This window comes from Aquarana catesbeiana, linkage group LG01, assembly GCF_042186555.1.
Source record: "Aquarana catesbeiana isolate 2022-GZ linkage group LG01, ASM4218655v1, whole genome shotgun sequence".
In the NCBI taxonomy this organism is placed as follows: domain Eukaryota; kingdom Metazoa; phylum Chordata; class Amphibia; order Anura; family Ranidae; genus Aquarana; species Aquarana catesbeiana.
In genome coordinates, this window is record NC_133324.1 from 643,370,729 (window position 1) to 643,394,298 (window position 23,570).

At 44.6% G+C, this 23,570-nt stretch overlaps 1 protein-coding gene across 14 annotated transcripts in view; it reads left to right on the plus strand.

The window, feature by feature from the left end:
- Window positions 1-23,570, plus strand: part of BMPR1B (bone morphogenetic protein receptor type 1B) — a 700,361-nt gene that overhangs the window by 16,921 nt on the left and 659,870 nt on the right. For 4 of the 14 annotated variants that reach the window (XM_073601124.1, XM_073601147.1, XM_073601126.1 and 1 more), the window contains exon 2: window positions 13,228-13,314. The exons of the other annotated variants lie outside the window; for them this stretch is intronic. The gene's annotated coding sequence lies outside the window, so the exon portion shown is untranslated. The remainder of the gene's footprint in view (window positions 1-13,227; window positions 13,315-23,570) is intronic. 14 annotated transcript variants of the gene reach the window in all.

Consider the following 23,570-nt stretch of genomic DNA (forward strand, 5'->3'; position numbering starts at 1 on the left):
AAGGAATAATATATTATAGATATATCAGATTATTTATGAGCTTTAAATGTATTGCACTAAATTTAACCCTTTTGCTGCCAGAGCCATTTTTCCGTTCCTTTTTTCTTTTGCACACGTTTAAAAATCTTTTGCTAAACTGTAAAAAATGAGGTAAATAGATATCAAACATATCAAATCAAGCCTTATAATTGATCATGCCCGTAATGGCAGGACCCCACAGTTTCTACAAGCAACTCTTTAACCACTTCAGCCCCGGAAGGATTTACCCACTTCCTGACCAGGCCATTTTTTGCTATAAGGCACTGCGTCGCTTTAACTGACAATTGCGCTGTTGTGCGACACTGTACCCAAACAAAACTAATGTCCTTTTTTCCCCCACAAATAGAGCTTTCTTTTGGTGGTATTTGATCCTCGCTAAGCAAAAAAAGAGTGACAATTTTCGAAAAAAAATTTTTTTTATATTTTGCTATAATAAATATCTCCCCAAAAAATATAAAAAAACGAATTTCTTCCTTAGTTTAGGCCAATATGTATTCTTCTACATATTTTTGGTAAAAAAAAAAATCGCAATAAGCATATATAGATTGGTTTAAGGAAATGTTATAGTGTCTACAAAATAGGGGATATCTTTACAGCATTTTTATTATATATATATATATATATATATATATATATATATATATATATATATATATATATATATATATATATATATATATATATATATATATATATATATATTTTTTTTTTTTTTTTTAATAATAATGGCGTGATCTGCGATTTTTAGTGAGACTACAACATTGATTGGTGGACAGATCGGACACTCACTGATTACTGTATAAATGTCACTGGTAGGGAAGGGGTTAACACTAGGGGGCGATCAAGGGGTTACGTATTCCCTAGGGAGGTGTTTCTAACTGTGGGGGGAGGGGACTGACTGGGAGTAGAGAGAGATCTCTGTTCTTGATCATTAGGAACAGCAGATCTCTCTCTACTTCCCTGACAGCATGGGGATCCGTCTGTTTACATTGACAGATCCCCATTCTGGCGCTCTGGGAAGCAGTCACAGGTCGCCGGCGCACATTGCGGCCGCCAGCCACGTGCAACGGCTCCCTTATTGCGCCGTGGGCACGTAAACCCCTACAGCTCTTAAAACGGCCAACGTACACCTACAGCGATTCGCGAAGCCGTGCCAACCTGCCGCATTATAATGACGGCGGCTAGTCGGCAAGCAGTTATATCCGCTACAGTTCATCAGTTTACAGTTCACCACAAATAATGGCCCTAGAATTATTGCTATCACTCCAGAGTGTGGAGCAATGTGGAACGTGCACCACAATCAAAGTTTTTGTATGTAGGCACACCTGACATGCGTGTTTAAGTTTGTGTTTACACAAGGACAGGGTGGGCTCAAAAGATTTCTTTTTTTGTGAGGAAGGGGGTCAAGTGCTTGGGTGTAACTTTTTTTCACTTATCTTTATCACATAGGGGACCAAAAGTCTCCTATGTGATATCATTTTGGTTAGACAGGTTCTCTTTATTCATAGACATATGACATACATAGGTGTCAGGAAAAGGGTTAAAGTAAAAATAAAGCAAACTTTATTTTTTTCATTTTTATTTTGGCACTTTTCTGTCATGTAAATTTAATTGGGGAGATTTCACTTCACTTCCTGTCCCATAGCCAAAACAGGAGTGTGAGGAAATCTCTCCCAAAGCCCAGGTTCACAATGAGCTGCGGGAATGAAGCCCGGCAGTGAAGATTTCACTCCGGCATGTCAGTCCCGATTTTGGCTGCGATTTCAGAGACATCTGTGCAGAAACCTATCAATGTAAATCAGAGCCCGAAATCACAAAAAGTAGCACAGAAACTACGTTTTGAAATCAGTGCAGTACCGCAAATGCAGCATTGCACCGATTAGGACGGTGCCATTACCGGCAATTGCTGCCGATTTGACATGCGATTTGGCATGTCAAATCGCATGTCAAATCGTATCAATGTGAACCAGGGCAAAGGGAAAGTCCTGATTGTCACCAGAGCTAGTGTCTCTATTAGAAGGTTTCCCCGCTATTCCTGTTCTTCTTTCATTTTTGGTGATAACAGTAAATAGGAGAAATAGCGAGGGTGAATCTCCGTTACAGGGACACAGACAGCAATAAAATCCTGACAGGCATTCTAATCCTTCTCAACTTTTTTCAAAAAAAGTTTTCCTGGTGTCTAAAGCTCTGCTTCAAACTCCTCCTTCAGTACTAGTGAATAGCATTAAAAACGAAAGGTCAGGGGCCTCTGGGAGTTTTTTTTTTTACTTCATGTATTATTGAAATGAAGCAACTACAGTGAGGAAAATAATTATTTGATCCACTGCAGATTTTGTAAGTTTGCCCACTTACAAAGAAATGAAGCGTCTATAATTTTTATCATAGGTGTATTTTAGGCGCGATGACCGCTGGGCACCCGCTATCGCTCGTGGCAAAGCGAGAACCGGGATCTGTGTGTGTAAACACACCAATCCTGGTTCTTTCAGGGGAGTAGAGAGAGATCATGTGTTCATACTAAGTATGAACACAGATCTCTCTCTCCTCCTAGACAGTCCCATCCCCCCACAGAACACACACTAGGGAACACAGTTAACCCCTTGATCGCCCCCTAGTGTTAACCCCTTCCCTGCCAGTGACATTTATACAGTAATCAGTGCATTTTTATAGTACTGATCGCTGTATAATTGTCAATGGTCTCAAAAATGTGTCAAAAGTGTCCAATTTGTCCACAATATCTCATTCCTGATGAAAATCGCAGATCGCCGCCATTACTAGTAATAAATAAATAAAAAAGCCAAAAATCTATCCCCTATTTTGTAGACACTATAACTTTTGCGCAAACCAATCAATATACGCTTATTGTGATTTTTTTTACCAAAAATATGTAGAATACATATCGGCCTAAACTAAAAAAATTTTTTTTTTTCGAAAAAAAATGTGGGATATTTATTATAGCAAAAAGTAAAAGATATTTTTTCCAAAATTGTTGCTCTTCTTTTGTTTATAGCGCAAAAAATAAAAACCGCAGAGGTGATCAAATACCACCAAAAGAAAGCTCTATTTGTGGGAAAAAAAGGACGTCAATTTTGTTTGGGTACAGCGTCGCACAACCACGCAGTTGTCAGTTAAAGCGACGCAGTGCCGTATCGCAAAAAAATGGCCTGGTCATTGAGCAGCCAAATCTTCCGGGTCTGAAATGGCTAAATGATAGAGGCAAAATATCAGCCAAAATCCAGAAAAAACACATGATACAAATGTTATAAATTGAGTTGCCATTCAATGAGTAAATTTGATTCCCAAGCAAAACATGATTTAGTACTTGGTGGAGAAACCCTTGTTGGCAAGCACAGAGGTAAGACGTTTCTTGTAGTTGGTGACCAGGTTTGCACACATCTCAGGAGGGATTTTGGTCCACTCTTTACAGATCTTCTCTAAATCCTTAAGATTTCTTGGCTGTCACTTGAACTTGAAGCTTCAGCTCCCTCCATAAATTTTCTATAGTACTAAGGTCTGGAGACTGGTTAGGCCACTTCATGAACTTAAAGCGGGGGTCCACCTACATCAACCTAAAAAAAAAAATATTAAAAGCCAGCAGCTACAAATACTGCAGCTGCTGACTTTTAATACATGGCCACTTACCTTTCCCAGGGTCCAGCGATGTCGTCAGGCGACGCCGAGAACCCGCTCGGTTCTCGGCAGCTGCCGCCGCCATCCTAGGTGAGGGAATCAGGAAGTGAAGCGTTGCGGCTTCACTTCCTGGTTCCCTACTGCTCATGCGCGAGTCGCGCTGCGCATCGTAACTGGTCCCCGCTATCTCCTGGGAGCTGTGTGTTTCCCAGGAGACAGCACGGAGGGACTTAGATAGGTATCTGCACCCCCCTCCCCCCTGAAAGGTGCCAAATGTGACACCGGAGGGGGGGGAGGGTTCCGAAAAGCGGAAGTTCCATTTTTGTGTGGAACTCCGCTTTAATGTGCTTTTTCTTGAGCCACTCCTTTGTTGCCTTGGCGGTGTGTTTTGAGTCATTGTCATGCTGAAAGACCCATCCATGACACATTTTCACTGTTCTGGCTGAGGAAAGTAGGTTCTCATCCAAGATTTTACACTAAATGGCTCCATCCATTGGCCCCTCAATACAGCAAAGTTGGTCTGTACCTTTAGCAGAGAACAGCCCCAAAGCACCATGTTTCCACCTCCGTGCTTAATTGTAGGGATGGTGTTCTTAGGGTCATAGTCAGCATTTATCTTACTCCAAACACGGCAAGTCCCCCTCTTCAAGAAGGCACATGTACAGTCATGCCAGTGAACATCTAAATGATTCAGAGAAGGATTGGGGAAAGTGCTGTGGTCAGATGAGACCAAAATTAATCTCTCTGACATTAACTCGACTCGCTGGAGGAAGAAAACTGCTGACTATGACCCTAAGAACACTATCCCTATAGTCAAGCACTGAGGTGGAAACATGAAACTTCAAGTTGCCAAGAGACAGCCAAGAAACCTTAAGAGGAACTGCAGTCTGCTCACATAATTTGTAATAAAAACATCTTTGCCATTCTGAAGCTTCCCTACAACCACTTTGCATATTATTTTATATATACTATGATTCTGTACTTGCCAAATATGTTGCAGAAATCTCCCTCCACTAAGTCTGGCTCCAACCATTTTAACTGTGGGCAGCTGAAGCTGCTGCCTGTTCACTTCCTGGATTTACACAGTCACACCTCCAGCCTTGCAGCTCTCATTGGCCCTCTTATGACTCCCCCCCCGGCAAACTCTCACGGGAGTGAGAGAGAGAGCTGTGCATGATGTCATAGAGCTAGGCTTTTTACCAGACAAGAAACAGGAAATGGGCTGTATAAGGTATTTATTGGTAGAAATAAAATGTTTTACTATCCAAAGTTAAAACAACAAGGGCAGAAGTTTTAATAGATGGAAAGTTGAGAAAATGACTGAAGATCCACTTTAAGGATTTAGAGAAGATAAGTAAAGAAGAGTGGACCCAGAGTTCAGAGGTTCAGAGTGATGTCCCCAACTCTTGGTCTGTGGAATCTCCAGGTACTCTCCAGCCAGATAGCCATCTCCCAAACTGTTCCCGCATAGGCTCCAAGAAATGGTCATGTAAAAACAAGGGAAGGAGGAGGACTCCAATGGTGCAGGTCAAACCAAAATGGTTTTTAATGATAAAAGGTCAATAACAGACACTGGTACAATAAAAGTGATCACAAAAAAAGGGCTAATAAAAAATGAAGGCAATGTGGGGTACATGGAATGCTGGCCCAACGCGTTTTGACACTAGGAGGTCTTCAACTGGGGCAATTGATCCACAAGAAGTTGGTTGTTCAGGGCAACCCTGAAATCCCCACAAATTCTGTCTCCATTATTTTTCTTGACAGGCACAATTGGTGATGCCCATTCACTTCTATCAACTTTAGTTATGATCTTTTCAGCCAATAGGTGGTCCAGCTCTGCTTCTACTTTCTTCATTGGTGTCATTGGTGTCGGGTGATAGCAGTGTGGAATATTTCTTCTCCCTGGCTTGCAGGAGATTCAGGTGGCGCCTTCAGTAGGGTGGCGTCCCGTGTAGCCAACTCCATGACCGTAGCAAGGTCCGTGGCTATCGTCAAAGTCAAGTCGGGTTCTGTGAGTATACATTTCTGTATGGCTGGGTAGCAGAGTCCCATGACAAACATGTCACGGAGAGCTGTCTGCAGGTAGTCTCCAAACTGACAAGTGGCAGCTAGTTTACATAAAACAATAATATAAGTCTTTATGTCCTCCTTGGCATGCTGCCTCCTACTGTAGAATTTAAACCGCTCTGCGATTTCTACTGGCTTTGGGTTGTAGTGCTCATGTAGCTTCTGAATTAACTCAGGCAGGGGCTTAGAGGCCGGCTTGTCTGGAGAAATTAGGTCTCTGAGAGTGCCATATGCAGCTTAACCCAATGCTGTGAGAAAAACTGCAACTTTCTTTTCTACAGCCACACTATTTGCTGCCATATACTGCTTCAGCCACTCCACCCAGGAGCTCCAGGATTCAGCAGCAGGATCAAATGGTTGAATAAACCCTAAGAAAGCCATGTGTACTAAAATCCACAATCCTCGTCGCCACTGTTATGTCCTTTCGACACGGGGTCTCTCAGGGTGTTGCTAGCAATGCTGCCATTATGCGCTCAGCAAGTTACACACAGGCTGGATGCACTTCTTAACCAGGGAAGGGTTTAATACTCACTCAGAAAGTGATGTACATTCTTACATGGAGTCGTAATACAACAGGTCTCCCTCTAAGTATCATGCGGCTGCTTCCAGTCCCACACACACTCGTGACTGACTTCCTAGTACAGCCCCTCCCCCAGCATGCATCAGGAGAAAGGAGTTAAGGGTCACAGTGATTCTGCACAAACATTACAACTATATACATATATCTACTCTTTATCTTATTAAATAATAGATCTGCATTCAATTATTACTGGTTTTAGTAATAACTTAAGACTTAAGCTGTGAAAGGCAGGTGCAGACTGGCAAGGAGTCCAGTCACAATTCTGTAGCAGATCATGCAAGTTTGAAAATGAGGGTCACACACCGCTGGTATCATCCACAAGAAACTTTATTGGAAATTGCTCAGGCAGAGCATGGTTCTGCCATGGTGTTCTGTCTGAGTAGTCTCCAATAAAGTTTGTTGTGGATGATACTGGCAGTGTGCGACCTTCCTGACATAGAAGTGTATTATTCTCATAATAATTATAAGCAGATGTTCAGAGCACACCCCCCTTACATCTGATGTCAAGAGCCCCCCACCCTTCCTTATATCACAGTGCATCACCCTTACCTTGTGCTGCTGACAGGAAGAAGCTGAGGGTGGTGCTGGGAAACAGAAAATGCAGGGTCTGGATGAGCGCCAGAGGAGGGCTGGAATCAGCTGTCAGAGTCTGCTGAATGTTGAGACCAAGGGGGCGTACACAAGGGGGTGCTGCAGCTACACAGAGAGCGGCAGGATCTGTAGGAGGATTTCTGTCCTCCTCTCTGCTGAGACGGGGGACAGAGACAAGCCTGTCCGTTGCTGCACAGAGAAGCTACTGAGACAAGGTGGGGTGGAGATGAATGTGGTGCAAAAGCTGCAGGAGTGATGATATGTCCTGGAGGCTTTGTGTTTGACACATGTGATCTGGTGGATACTCTGCAAAAGTTTGGGTGAATTATCAACTACAGCAAGAGTCAGCTAGTTCCGGCCCATCAAAGAGAAGATCCTCAAGGCGTCGGCATCTCCATATCTGTCAGCATCTCATTGTCTAAGTCTTTTAGGGACAGTGTCTTTTGTATTCTGTTGATTTCCTGGGCAAACTGGCATCAAAGACAAGTTTTCATCTAAGACAGTGGAAAAACTGCATCTCGGCCAGCTGATCAGGATATCTCTCTTTATGCTCAAGAGACTCTGGTGATTGACACAAAGAAAGTCAACTATTAGGTACATTACCATAGCCCATAGGTATGACAGACCCCAGCGAGAGAGGAAGCATTGAAAAGACACCTAAATCCAGTGGGGGTGAAAGTTTCAAGTCCAAGGCATTGTGTCCAATATCTTGGAGGTTCAGGCAGCCCTGTTAGCCCGTACAACCTTGTTGTTCCAAATCAGGGGACAACTAGTTATGCTGTAGATTGACAACAGAGTGGCAGTCTCCTATGTTCAGAAAAAGGGAGATACCCACACACCGACATACTCCTAGAGGAGGTTAAACCTGCCATGTGCTAGGCTGAGGAGAGCCTGTTAGATCTGCAGGCCTTATACCTCCCAGGCAGGCTGAATGCAGAGGCAGATCGACTATTTCAGAACTTTCAAGACCACAATGAATGGTCTCTCCATCCTCAGATGTTCAATTATCTGGTATGTTTGTGGGGTCTCAACCAAATAGATCTGTTTGCAACTTTGAACAACCACAAGCTGCTGAGATTTATGTCTCGCTTCCCACATCACCTGTCTGAGGGTGTGGATGTGCTATCCTGCCAGTAGAACTGCACATTAGCCTATGCATTTCCTCCTTTACCATCATCATAAAGTCCTCAACAAGACAACTGAAGGAGAACCTAACAGTCATAGCCATCCTGCCTTATCTGCCTTGAAGGCCATGGTTTCCCCTGGCAGTTCATCTCAGTGTTTGCACTCTAGTTCTCCTCCCGTCTTTTCCACTTCTAACGCAAGGGGAGATCCTACATACCTTATAATCACTGCCCCCTTCAGAGCTTCAGAAAGATATTTTATCATTCTAGGGGAAGGAAGCCACTTCCAGAAACTAAGCAGTACAAAGTGTTAAACTCATACAGCGGACACACAGGGCAGTGGTCTTGGAGTTGTCTGTGGTGAAGGCACATTCCAAAAAAGTAGAAAAGTAGTTCCTGTGTCCTGGGTGGCACATTTCAGGGTATCCATGAAGAAAATCTGCTGCACAGTCACCTGGTCTTCATACCACACCTTCTGAAAAAATTACAGAATTGATCCAGGCCTCCTAAAAGTGGTGGAATTTGGAAGACAAATTATCCAATTCTGTCTCAGCCATCCAATAAAAATCCTTTTGCAACAACACACCCTTTTTCCGCTGGCTATTTATAACAGGTATACTGCAATTTTTATGCTATTCACTGGTCCTGAAAAAAGGGGTTAGAGGCACCTGCTCTTTCACTGGTATGCTGCCATAAATAGGTACCAGGTAAGGAAAATTACCGTAGTTATTTGATACAATTTTTAATTTTACATTTAATCATAATTTTAAGCTAAACTCTGGGATAGGTACATATTGTCTAAATACACAAAGCATGTATAGTCTTATTTGAAACTCAGTGTGCTTTTGTGTATTGCGTATTTCTTTCTGTGTCGTAAACCAGCATGAAACTTTGCCATTAAGGGAATGATGTTCTTCTACAGCCTCCATTGGGGTTTCAGGGAGACCAGCCTGATTGGACACTGTAATCCCTGGTGACATTTGGCGAACATTTTAGCTGGGGCAGTGCTAATAAATAACAGCGCTGTGCTGGGGTTTTGCACAAATTTTTCAAGTGAACAGAGTAGGGACAGGACCTGCTTGTTAGGGACAAATATTTAGTGCCAGAGAAGTTAATTGTACAGAGATTGTATGGTCATTGTATGATTCTATTCCCTCACAGATTTTTTTTTTTCAGTGTATCCCTAATGCAGATTTTCCCTCACTTTATGTCAAGTGTTAAATCAGTAAATTTTCCTAACAGTAGCCAAACATGCTTTAATAAATGATCAGGCTGGTTGATCTTTCCTAATATTATTAATTGATAGATAGTCGACAACACAGTCGGTTGATTTGCCACCCATGGGGAAGTGGAACTCATTTGATAGTTGGAAGATATAATTATAATTTATCCAACGTATGTCTGTTTACACCAAGGAACCTCATAATCCAATGAATCAAAAGATTGATCGAAATATGATTGAATTTATGACCGAATCATCTCAGTGCTGCCGATTGATGCATAACTATTGATAATCTTCTGCTCTAGCCGATCAGTTCAGTTTGATCAAATCTAATAGAATCTAAACAGAGTCTAAATCGATTGGAAGGGAAGTTTTGGTTATTCAATAAATTCCTGATTTGATCGTTTTGACTGAATTGCAAATCGATCTAAAAAAAAATCAAAGAGTGTATGGCCTCCATAACAGAGCCCTGGATAGCAGTAAAAACACGGCTTGTTAATCCATACCCACCTTATCTTATACTAAAACATTTTTTCTTTTCTCAACATACACTTTAGGGATTGTTCTCACTGAACTTCACAGTGAAACACAAAACCCCTGTCAGATTTTTTTTTTCGGTGACCCTCTATAGCTGGTGGCACTGGATGTTTGGAAAAACAACAGGGTGGTTGTACAAAAGTTGATCTTTTGATCTCTTGATCGACTTCTGTACAACCAGGGGGCCATACTTGGATCAAAATTTGGCCATTCCCTGCAGAAACCAGCCAAATTTTGATCCTTGTATGGCCAGTCAACAGGTGAAAGACCAGGAGTATTAAGACTGTAATTCTACCACTTAACAAAACTCTGGTTCAGCCACATCATATGCCGTCTAGTTCTTGTCACCAGTTCTCAATAGGGATGTGCTGGAGCTGGAGACAGTCCAAAGAAGGGCAAAAAATCGAATATCTGGACTGGAGGACCTTAGTTATGAGGAACGACTACAAACCATAAACGTATTCTCCCTGGAGAGGAGACGCTTAGGAGGAGATATGATCACAATATACAAATATCTAAATGGGATTCTAGTATAGGGAGTAAACTATTCAATATTGGGTCTTAAGAAGACACATGGCTACTCAATGAAGTTGTGCTAGAATTGGTTCAACTTTAAACTGCGTAAGTGGTTTCTTACTGATAGAGTGGTACAGTTGAGGAACTACCTTCCACAGTTGGTGGTGTCAGCATGAAGGATCGATAAACTCCAAAAATGTTTAGGTGTTTTTTAGCGAACGCAATATACAGGGCTATGGGAAATGGTAGTGACGTAAACATATTTATGCATACACACACGTTGGAAATATTAGGACCTGTGTGTAAGAGGAATTAAGCATAACAGTAGGACTCAAAACTATGAGACAGACAGATATCTCCCAGTTTTTCATTCTTGTGAGTCATCAACCTGTCAATGGCATGCTTTACTCTTCTCTGTTTGTTTAGATGGGTTGTGATTCTGATATTTTCTGCAGCAAGCACCCACCGGCTCACCATTTTGGGTAAAAAGATTGATTGGACTGATCTGAAACCCCTGTTTAGTCCTGCTTTTCCCCATGGTATAAGCGACTGCCATGGCATGTCTGCTCCCTACTCCCTCTCATCTCTCTATATTATACATAGGCAACACTCAGTGGGCCTGTGCATGCATGTTAATACAACATTCTATACAGACCTACTCTAATGATACCTAAAAATCCAACTGTTGTTTGAGGTTTATGGTCACCTTACTGTAGACATCCCTACTACTATGTCTACCCCACCCCTGAAGCTAACATAAATATTGAAATACATACAGTTTGCTGTAGAAACCAGTGTCCTGGGTCCCATGGTAGCCAACTTCAAGTTTTTTCTTCAGCATTTGACCCATTTCAGGACTTCTGTTAACTTCAAGGGAGTTGGGTAGGTGGGGTGGTAGTTGTTTTATCTGGGTAGATAGGTTCACCTTTAGGCTGAAATCTTCAAGGGTATGGATAGACTCTGTATGTCCATGATCCCTAATTGTATATACTTTTTGGAATTGTTAGGTTTCAGAAATAGAAAACTAGGCATTAAATAAAATATTTTATTTTCAATTAACAGTATTTATTTAGGTCACTCCTGAAGCAACTGATGGAGTTTGGGAAACTTTTTTTATATTTATTTTGGATAGAGTAGGGAAGGATTAAACCATTGTCAGTCTATTTATTCCATCTGTATCTTCATATGGAAAAATTATCTTTTCTTCCTGTCCTGTAGACTCATTGGGAGATAATATATTTTCTGTGTGAGGGAAATCTTTACTTAGTTTTCACAGGAACAAGTGTCTTCATTAGATTCGCCCTCTATTTCTGTTCTGGTGGCAACACAAAAATTTGGATTTACCCTCACTTTTATTCCTTGTGACACTGGTGATCAGGACAAATGGAGAGAACTTTGCCTTTAGTTATACTTTAACTGAATAGCATGGAGGTGTCTCTGGGATAAATTGAGATCTCTCACTCTCATGCAAAACTAAAAGGAACAAGGCAAATTTTTCATTTTCATGTAGTTGTGATTTAAATTTCTCTTTATATTTTCCTTTACTAATGGTGATAACATACAGTATGCAGTCTTCCAGCTCCTAAGTAACTATAACATACTGTAACTATGCAATCTCTTTTAGCTATAGTGCTCATTTTTAGGCCTCATGCACACTGGACATTAAAATAACTCCATTAGCATTAGCTGTAGCTGTAGAATGAGTTCCCCAGCGTTTTTGCAGTACCGCTTTTCAGCGTTTTTCTAGCTGTAGCGTTATTTAGCTTTTTTAGCAAAGCTGTACTCCCACAAAAGCTCATGGCTCAAAAACGCTGATAAACAGCTGTGTTTTTCAGTGTTTTTTGGCGTTTTTATCAGCGTTAGAAGGTTTTTACAGCAGAAAAACTCCTCTCAAAACTGACTAGTTCTAGGTTTTTTTCCAGCCAGAAAACGCCCCTGCCAAAAACTACTGATAACAGCCTATGTGTGCATGGACACATAGGTTAACATGCTGGGGAGTTTATTGGCTGCAGAAAAAAACATCCGAAGCCAAAAACAGCAGCTCTAAAAATGTCCAGTGTGCATTAGGTCTTATAATACAACTTTGCATACTATACTGAATGCATTATTAACATGAATGAGTGTAAAGTGTTAAAGGGGTTGTAAACCCTCGTGTTTTTTCACCTTAATGCATTCTATGCATTAAGGTGAAAAACCTTCTGTCATTCAGCACCCCCCCCCGAGCCCTGTGTTTCCTACAGTAGGAACAAGCACACCAGCTCCGTCCAGTGTCTCGTGTCCTGATTGGATAGATTGATAGCAGCGCAGCTATTGGCTCCCGCTGCTCTCAATCAAATCCAATGACGCAAGAGCCTGGGGTGGGGCCGAGTCCTGCTTTCTGTGTCAATAGACACAGAAGCAGAATACAGGAGCGCGCATGCACGGGTGCCCACAAAGGAGAGCTCTTCTTCGATGGGGCACTCGAGAAGAGGAGGAGTGAGGAGCGCCACTGAGGGACCCCAGAAGAGGAGGCTCGGGGCCACTCTGTGCAAAATCAACTGCACAGCAGAGGTAAGTATGGCATGTTTGTTTTTGATTTTTTAAAACCCTGAAACCCCTTTGAGGTTAAAGTGAATCTGTGCTTTGCACATGCAGAGCTGTTGACGTCTCATTTCTAAAGCTGCATATACATGGTTCATTTTTTTTCATTCAGCCAGGCTGCTGAACAAAACAAAACCTGAACTGACTTCCCCATCCACACATTTAATGTAGATGTGGGAATCCTCCTTGCTGTGACTCCCTTGCCTCCCCATCGTCAGAATACACAGATCACCGCTGTAGCCTATTACCTGCAGTGCTGATTGAGCTGAAATTTTCCAGCAATCCTTTGAATTCCTCCAGAATTCTTTGAGAAGTCAAATGACAGATCCACTTCTCATCAACAGGAACAGCCATACATGGATCCAGCAGGAACCGTCTGGATTTCAATCCATGCATGACCAGCTTAACTCCCAGAGCCTAAAGTGTTAAAGGTAAAGTGATGGTGATCCCTGCAGCTGCTTATACTTATCTAGTTGCTTGTCTCTTTATTACTGCAGACAGAGTGGCTGGGAAGAGAAGGGCAATTATATGGAGCTGTGCAGCCTGACATTAAAGTGAACCTGGTGGACGAAGTACAGGTTCATTTTAATTTTAAGGGTTAGGTTAGCATATAAGTGGTAGAGGTAGGTTAAATGTTTAAGTAATTCTATTCTTTGTCAGTGTTCCCAGAAACTGATGCCAGCTATGAACTATACAGCATATAAATAACTTAACAGCACATAATAAAATAACAAAAATGCTTGTTCAGTCTGTCCTCCGAGACCCAGTTACTCTCTGGTTGGCACTGAATCTTGGCTCTCGCACAGCATCAAGTAGGAGAAGCCAGGCTGTCAATCACAGAACACACCTCAAAACCTTCTCTTCCCATCCTGTGACAGTCATATGTCACTACTTTCTGTATATATAAGCAGCCAAGAGTACTGGTTACAGATAAAGATGAGGACTTAGGCAGGCCATACATGATTAAATTTTTTCGTTCGACCAGTGGGTTGAATGAAAAACAATAACAAATCCCCCCCATTCACACATTCAATGTGGATGGATGAGGGCAAGAGTGGCCCATCCATTAAGGGTGCACGTGCACTGCCCCCTCTATATCATTAATAGATAGATTCATGCATAGCATACATGAATCTATCCATAGCATAGCATGAACCTATCCATGGCTGCCGTGGCCACCCCCTATTCAGGCGGGGGGTGTTTTTTTGAAGTACCTGATTAGAGCCATAGGCTCTACTAGGCTTCAAAATAGGCTTCTATTCATGCATAGCATGAATCTATCCATGGCCGCGGCGGCCACCCCCCTATTCATGCATCTGGCCCCTTTCAGGACGCCGGGCGCATGAATTACAGTGGCAGGGGTGTTTTTTTTAAGTACCTGATTAGAGCCATAGGCTCTAATAAGCTTCAAAATAGGGTGGATTTGTGGCGCAGAGCATTGCGCTCGGAGCCTATCCATGTGTGTTAGAAAAGCAAATGAATATTCGCTTTTCTAACACTGAATTGCCTCTCCGCTAATCAGGAAATGCGGGTCTAATACCAGTTTCCCGTTTGGCTGAAAGGTCAGGCGATCCTATTGAATGCCTAGGAGGAGGGGAATGCACAGCGGAAGCTGCCATGATCCACACCACCGGAGGAGGAGCTGTCCGCCCGCTTCCTAGATGGGGTCAGTGAAAAACACCACCAGCCCCCACTGGATGAGGGAATCTCCCCCACTGGTGTATTGTATTCTGCGGGGAGCCTTCCCTGCTGGCAGAGCTTAATGATCAGAGTTGCCAGCATAGTGAGTGCCACTGATCATTTGGGAAAAAACCCACAGAACCCACATGCAAAATGCACTCCATTTGCAATCTGAAGTGATTGTCAATAGAAACATAAGGACACCCCAAACGCAGATCGCAAACGTAGTGCGTTTGCCTGTACCGGATCGCATGGTACAATGAGTGCACACACAACTTTGGTGCAGTCCGTTGTGATTTTAGCCCATCAAAAATTAACGGGCTGAAATTGCAACAAACAGAACCACATGTGAATCGCACAGGAACGTACAGCTCATTCCTGTGCGATTCATGTGCGGGCATGGTATGAAGCAGCTCTAAGGGTGTATTTAGATGTTAGGTTAAAGTGGTTGTAAGGGTCTGAGTTTTTTTACCTAATGCATTCTATGAATTAAGATTAAAAAAAACTTTTCTATGCAGCATTCCCACTCCCTCATTTTACCTACCTGAGCCCCATCTCAATCCAGCTCTCATTATTGACCGAGGAGGCAGCAGGGGGAGCCATTGGCTCCTGTTGCTGTCAATCACAGCCTGTGAGCAGAGGGTAGGGGGCCGAGCCAAGCCATGCTTGGACACACACGGCTCGGGATTGAGCCCACATGAATGCCCCCATAGCAAGCGGCTTGCTATGGAGGCACTTGTCAGGGGGGAGGAGCACTGGCAGGGGACAGCAGCAGAAGAAGAGAATTGAGGCTGCTCTGTGCAAAACCATTTGGCTTATTTTCTCATGGTATATGCTACTTTTGACAAATACTACCCTAGTTTGATTTGTAAGAGAAATTATTTTATTGTAAACCTATATTATAAAACCTCATGGACATTGGTAAAAAAAATGTAAGCCAATGTAAATATATAGCTGCAAGGATTTAGGAATATTTCAAATTGTAAATTGGTCTCTCATGTGCTTTCATTTAAATTATTCATGACATACTTTTTCGGTTGCAGAAAAGACAAATACAAAAACTAGGGATTAATAATTAATGCAAAGCAGGAGCCTCACAAATGTTTGGAGGACATATATTTTTATTTTCTTGTTCTATAATGAATGATACATATAATATTCATTTTAAAAAAGGTACTTAAAAACATTTGACTTTACAGACATCAGGACTGCAACTAATGCCGCGTACACATGAGCGGACTTTCCGGCAGACTTGGTCCGGTGGACCAGACTCCGTCGGACAATTTGATCGTGTGTGGGCTCCAGCGGACTTTTTTTCCCCAAAAGTCCGACGGACCTAGAAATAAAACATGTTTTAAATCTTTCCGATTGACTCGAGTCTGGTCGAAAAATCTGCTCATCTGTATGCTAGTCCGACGGACAAAAACCAACGCTAGGGCAGCTATTGAGTACTGGCTATCAACTTCCTTATTTTAGTCCGGTCGTACGTCATCACGTACGAATCCGTCGGACTTTGGTGTCCAACGGATTCTGCCAGAAAGTCCGCTCGTGTGCACGCGGCATCAGAGTTAAAACATGTTTCAAATCTTTCCGACGGACTCGAGTCCGGTCGAAAAATCAGCTCGTCTGTATGCTAGTCCGACGGACTAAAACCGACGCTAGGGCAGCTATTGGCTACTGGCTATCAACTTCCTTATTTTAGTCATCACGTACAAATCCGTCGGACTTTGGTGTGATCATGTGTAGGCAAGTCCGTTCGTTTGAAAGTCCAGTGGACCTATGCTGCAAAGTCTGTTGGAAAGACTGTCGGACCTAGTCCGTCAAAAAGTCAGCTCGTGTGTACGCGGCATTATCCTCAGAGATCAGTCTTTTGAATTGAACAAACTAATGTGAAATTCAAATCACCAGAACAAATATCAAATGCAATAGCAAAACCCCTGGAGCTTGCATTTTAATTTTAACATTTAAAAATATATGATGAAAGTACCATAACATTCTCTTCTAAAATCAGATAACTTGATCCTACTTCCTATTTAAAAGATGCAGCTTAGTAGGAGGGATCGATGCAGAGGCTCTAGTTGGTAATGTGATGTAGCCACGTGACACTGAAGGGAGGGGGGCTCTAAAAAAAACATCAATGAGAATTACATTGGGAGTTAGGAAAAGCGAGGGGTATAGTGGAACTGATGTCACAGAAGGATCATACCTCCAGTAAAAATTAGAGCCACATTAGAATTGGAGGGCCCTTTCCTTGTCGTACTCCCACCATAGTCCATAGGAACTGTTATCTAGATTGGCATTCAGATTTAGAACCTATATTAGGGATTTTAAATCATCAACTTTTTTAGACATTTCACAACTTTGCATGCAATGTGCAAATTTGATCCACTTGTGTGAGTTGTCTGTATGCAAACCAACTCATGCCTCATCATTATATGGAGGGATTTCCTATTGCTTCTTGTTTTGGCTACGGGGGAGAGAGTGAAAGGTAACCCCTCTAATGGGACATAGATGACAAAAAAGAAAACTTGACAGGGGTTACAACCCTCCCATACTCTATCCAAAATGAAAAAAAAAATTGCCTTTAGTTCTACTTTAAGAGCCTGTTTGTTAATATGAATATTTGGACAGAATAATTGTTGACATGTGATTGACTTGTAACATAATGGTATGCTTTTCTGTTTATTTAAACAATATTATGGTGGTTCATGTATTATTTGGTAAATGTGCCATCTCATTAGAACTGAACTTGTGAAGGGGGGTCAGATGGGGGGACAAAATTTGAACTCTGATTGTGGAGCAGGATGGATAAGAGACAGAACAGAGATGAAGCAAATCATTAGTCAAGGCAGGAGTTGATTGTAGACCAGAATGAAGAAGAAAGAGGGGGCAGATTGGTGTCTAAACATAGACTTGGGGGGGGGGTCAGAGTGCGGAGTGTAGTGACAGGGAAGACAGTATGGCAACTGCTTATGCATCAAATAGGCAAAAATGAAGATTGAAATATGATCATGGAGTGAAAAAGGGAAAGCCAATGGAAGATAATAAGTAGGGATGGGCCGAACGGACCCTTGTTCGGTTCACACCAGAACTTTCGAACACTGCGAAAGTTCGGACCCCATTAACAAACCCAATTAAAGTCAATGGGACCCGAACGTCAAAAATCAAAAGTGCCCATTTTGAAGGCTTATATGCAAGTAATTGGGCATACAATGGTTATAGGGGTCCAGGTCCTGCCCTGGGGGACATGTATCAATAAAAAAAAAGTTTGTGAAAAACTTAATTTTTAAATGAGAAATGATTTTTTGATTTTCAAAGTGAAAGCATAAAAATGAAAAATTCCATCCAATATAGTGCCTGGTGGGTCCCCTTAGTCTACCTTTGTGGCAGATCTGTACCATGTCTAGAATCTGCTGCAGCAAAAATTGCATTTATAAAGCCAAAAAAATGACATTTTCCCTGCAAGCTGCCTTCATTTTGCTCAGCAACAGCTGGGGGGGCCAGTGTGTATGATGAGGTCACAATATAGTGCACCAGGAACAAGATTAGAGATTTTTTGGATACATTCTGGTGTCACTTTGACTTTGTATAGAAGTAACTGGTGCGTAAAAATTGGTCTTTGGGTGTCGGTGGCGCCCTCCCACCGTAACCCTATATAGGTACTCTTGATAAAAGCAAGAATTGGCCTTGCTGTGAAAAATTGCAATGGTATGCACCTGTCAAATAGGTGCAGAAAAATGACTCTCTGGGTGTCGCGGGCGCCTTCCCACCGTAACCCTATAGAGGTGCTCTTGATGAAGGCAAAAAAAAAATTGCAATGATATGCATATGGTTTGTATTTTTGCCACGTTTGATGTGCCTGAGACACAGCTTGCAGGTAGCAACAGTGCAATCTGCTGCAGATGTGCTGAAAAAGGCCCAGACAGCTGAGCTTTGGGGAGTGGGCCAGGAGATAACAGCTGCAGAATGTGATGGAATAGGGTGGCTGCTCTCTACTCTTTCTTGATGTCGGCCTCCTTAGGGTTGTGCCGCCTCACCTTCAGTTTCCTCCTCTGCTCTATCTGGCACCCAAGTCGCATCAGTGACCTCATCATCATCATTATCATCTCCATCTCCTCCATCTTCATCATTACCACTGGAGACAACTTGGCAATACACTGCGACTTGGGGTACATGAATGCCAATTTGTCTACCAGTGTTCCTCCCTCTCTCTAGGCTCATGTTCCTGCCATCCTCAACCTCAGAACCAACATCTGAATCCAGTAATGGCTGGGAATCGTTGAGGTGCAAGTGGCTGACGCTGTGGTCAAATAACTCAGCTGACTCCACAATGGTTGATGTTGGGGCTATGGCAGGAATAGATGTGGACAAGGAGGCATGTTTATCCACTCTGGCAATTGCAGGGGACTGCACACTTGTCTCTGCTTGCATGACAGATGATGAGGAGGATGAGGAAGGTTTAGTAAGCCATTCCACCACCTCTTCTGCATGCTGTGGCTGGATAGCATGGGCAAACTCACTAAATAGAGGAAATGATGCCCTGCCTGAGGACTGACCACCACGTCCACCTTTGTCTGTGGACACATTTGTTGCTGGCCCACTTACAGTGCCAAAGGAACGCCTGCCTCTCCTTGTCTTCCCAGACATTATTGGTAGGGAAGGGGTGGTGCTTATAACAAATGTGAAGAAGAAGTTGAAATCTGTACGTAGATGCACTTTAATTAATGTAAATAAGTGTTATGTGCACTTTCATTTGAGTACTCACACTACACAGACACACTCCACAGATACACTATAAAATACTGCAATATAATGCGTCAAACGTACAGTGACGCACATAACTATATGGCGTTAAACTGGCAGTAATGCACACAAAAGTAAATGACATTAAACTGGCAGTAACGCACAAAATGATATGGCATTAAACTGGCAATAATGCACACAGAACTATATGGCATTAAACTGGCAGTAATGCACACAGAAGTAAATGGCGTTAAACTGGCAGTAACGCACAAAACTATATGGCGTTAAATTGGCAGTAACGCACACAGAACTATATGGCGTTAAACTGGCAGTAACGCACACAGAAGTAAATGGCGTTAAACTGGCAGTAATTCACCAAACTATATGGCGTTAAACTGGCAGTAGCGCACACAGAACTATATGACGTTAAACTGGCAGTAACGCACACAGAACTATATGGCGTTAAACTGGCAGTAACGCACACAGAACTATATGGCGTTAAACTGGCAGTAATGCACACAAAACTATATGGCATTAAACTGGCAGTAACGCACACAGAAATAAATGGCGTTAAACTGGCAGTAACTCAATCAAATAGACGTGTTCAACCGTCACTACACTGAACTGTCCCTACTCTAGCTAAACACTAATGCAAAAATTACTGACACGGTCTCACTACACTACACTGAAACTATATGAGCTGTCCCTACTCTAGCTGCACATTATGCAAAGCTGAATGACAGTCCTCCTCACTACACACACACTATATCTCTAGACTGACACTAAACTAATATTCTACACTGACAATTGAAGCAAAATAGCACAGTATAGCACACTAACTGATAGCACTGAACAGAGCCCTGTTCTATCTCTCTCCACACCGAAATCACACAGAAAATGGTTGCCATTAAAAGAATAACTTTATACTGTGGGGCGGGAATGAGCCATGATTGGATAAAGTCATGATGACAGTGTCCAGTCACGACTCTTTCACTGCTTCAGATAATCAGGGCTTGTAATGCACAGTTCAGCGCCGCAATTGATTGTGGTTGGTTCGGGGGGGGGGGGGGGGCGAACAAATGGCCGAATGACCCGTTTGTTCGGCTATGCGCTGAACGTCCGAATAGCGAAAGTTCGGCCCGAACTTATGCTCGGGCCGAACCGTTCACCCATCCCTAATTGTGAGAACTGGTATATATAATTATGTATGTGTAAGTATATAATGTATGCATATAAGAGTGAAATAAGTCAAAATGTATATTATCATGGACAGGAGAAGTGGAAAGAGGCAGACCATGGGTTGATCAAGGATGGTGGAAGTGAAAGAGTCCAGAAACGGAGAAGAATTGTAATTTTGAGAAAGAGAGAGATAGCAATGGGGTCTGATCAGGGACAGGGGACAAAGTATGATGTCATCTCTGATGATTTGGAAGAATAGGTAAAGTGGTTCTGAGCATGAAACAAAGAAAGCCGCGCCAAGTGAGTGAGTCTCCAGTTAATCCCCACACACACTAGTTAGGTGCTAGCCCTGCTCGCATGATGTGTATCATAAAACAAAGATTGCGGACAGCTGCACTTCCAAAAATCCTCTTTATTGAAGCTTCAGGTGACGGATAGTTAACAGATGGAGCAAGGGACAAAGAGGTAGATGCGTTCAGCACAAATGTTAGCTCTTAAGTCATGTACACATGATCGGATTTTCCGACGGGAATTATGATGACAGCAGGCCCAGACTGGGACAAAAAAATAGGCCCGGGCATTTTAGACTGAGCAGCCTATGGGTTATTTACCAGGAGGTACGGAGAGCATGGGGGGGTGGAGAATGGGGGGGTGGAGAACACAGGGGAGTATGGAGAGCACTAGGGGGGCCAGAGATCACGGGGGGGTGAAGAGCATGGGGGGTGGAGAGCACTAGGGGGAGCTGGAGAGCACAGGGGGGTTGGAAAGCACTGGGGGGGTCGGAGAGCACTGAGGGGGTGGGGACCACGGGGAGGCTGGAAAGCACAAGCAGGGGCAGAGAACACGTGAGGTGAAGAGCACAGGGGGCGGAGAGCACAGAGGGGCTGGAGAGGACTGGGGGGGTCGGAGAGCACTGAGGGGGCGGGGACCACGGGGGTGTTGGAAAGCACAAGCAGGGGCAGAAAACACGGGAGGTGAAGAGCACAGGGGGTGAAGAGCACAGGGGGATGGAGAGCACATAGGGGGTGGAGAGCAAGGGGAGCTGGAGAGCACTGGGGGGGTTGGAGTGTACTGGGGCGGCCGATGAGCACGGGGGGGCATGAGAGCACTGGGGGGGCTGGAGAGTACAGGGGCTGATGAGCACTGGGAGGGGTTGGAGAGCACTGGGGGGCCGGGGAGTACAGGGGTGGCTGGTGAGCACAGGGGGGCCTGAGAGCACTGGGGGGCTAGAGAGCATGGGGGAGTGAGTACAGGGGGGCCTGAGAGCACTGGGGGGTGGAGAGTACAGGGGGGCTGATGAGCACAGGGGTGGCCAATGAGCACAGGGGGGCCTGAGAGCACTGGGGGGGCTGGAGAGCATGAGGGGGATGAGTACAGGGGGGCCTGAGAGCACTGGGGGGGTGGAGAGTACATGGTGCTGATGAGCACAGGGGGGCCTGAGAGCACTGGGGGGGCGGAGAGTACAGGGGGGCTGATGAGCACAGGGGGGCCCGAGAGCACTGGGGGGGCCGGAGAGTACAGGGGGGCTGATGAGCACAGGGGGGCCTGAGAGCATTGGGGGAGTCGGAGAGTACAGGGGGGGCTAATGAGCACAGGGAGGGCAGAGAGTACAGGGGGGCTGATGAGCACAGGGGAGCTGGAGAGCTCTGGGGGGGCCGGAGTGTACAGGGGCTGGAGAGCACTAGGGGGAGTTGGAGACCATGGGCTGGAGGGCAGTGGGGGCCCTGAGAGCACGTGGGGCACCTGAGAAGACTAGGGGAAGTAGAAAGAAGCTGGAAAGGAGAAGCATCTGCATACACATTAGAAGAAACCATCTCTTTATTTTTCTCCTATAGCATCTGAATGCCCATGGGAGAGAGAGAATGAGACGCAGGCATTCAGAGGCTGTAGGAGAAAAAAAAAGATATGGATTCTTCTACTGTGTATGTAGCTGCTTCTCCTATCCAGGTGCACGCATGGGGAGCCGTAGTAACTTTCCCTTCTGTCTGGCGGTCGCGTCTAGCGCAGATTCCCTCCCTCTTCATGATCAGAGGTAACGTGACCTGTAGTCTCCGCCCCCCTGGCCTGACAGCCGAACTGAAATAGCGGCCGGCCAACCAGCCGGCTGCAGAGAGGCTGGGTGAGCGGCGGGGGCTCAAGAAGCAGCTCAGCTGCCTTGGCCCCACAAGCACATGCAGCCCAGCAGCCCCCGGCCCACCGGGCAAGTGCCCAGTGTGCCCTATGGCCAGTCCGGGCCTGGATGACAGGCTATTGGCAGAAAATCCGAACATTTGTACGCTCCATCGGACAATTGGTGCCAGAGAATGCATAGTTGCCAACAGTCCCGATTTTCCTGGGACAATCCCGATTTTGGGACCCTCGTCCTGATTGGAAAGTGTCCCGAATCGGGAATGTTGTTTTTTTTTTTTTTTTTGGAGCAGCGGGCTCCAGCAAAATGGCACCCGGCGCCGCCGCTCTTTCTTCATCTAGTGTTCAGTGGAGAGGGGAAGGGGGCTCGATCCGTGCAGCCGTGTCTTGCTGAAAGCTCCCAGCCCCGTACTGCGCAAGCGCTGCGCCTGCGCAGTACAGGGGGTCCTCCATTGCCGAGTGGAACTTTCTCGGCAGAACACCAGCCGCTCCTGCACTGAGCGTGGGCCGGGCTGCATTGAGGGGGGGCTGCACTAACTGAGGGGGGCTGCACTAACTGAGGGGGGCTGCACTGAGGGGGGGCTGCACTAACTGAGGGGGGGCTGCACTAACTGAGGGGGGGGCTGCACTAACTGAGGGGGGGCTGCACTGAGGGGGGCTGCACTAACTGAGGGGGGCTGCACTAATAGAGGGGGTCTGCACTAATAGAGGGGGGCTGCACTAATAGAGGGGGGCTGCACTAATAGAGGGGGGCTGCACTAATAGAGGGGGGCTGCACTGAGGGGGGCTGCACTAATAGAGGGGGGGCTGCACTGAGGGGGGGCTGCAATAATAGAGGGGGGGCTGCACTGAGGGGGGGCTGCACTGAGGGGGGGTCTGCACTGATGGAGGGGATCTGCACTGATGGAGGGGGTCTGCACTGAGGGGGTCTATACAGACTCTGGCGGGGGCACCTGAT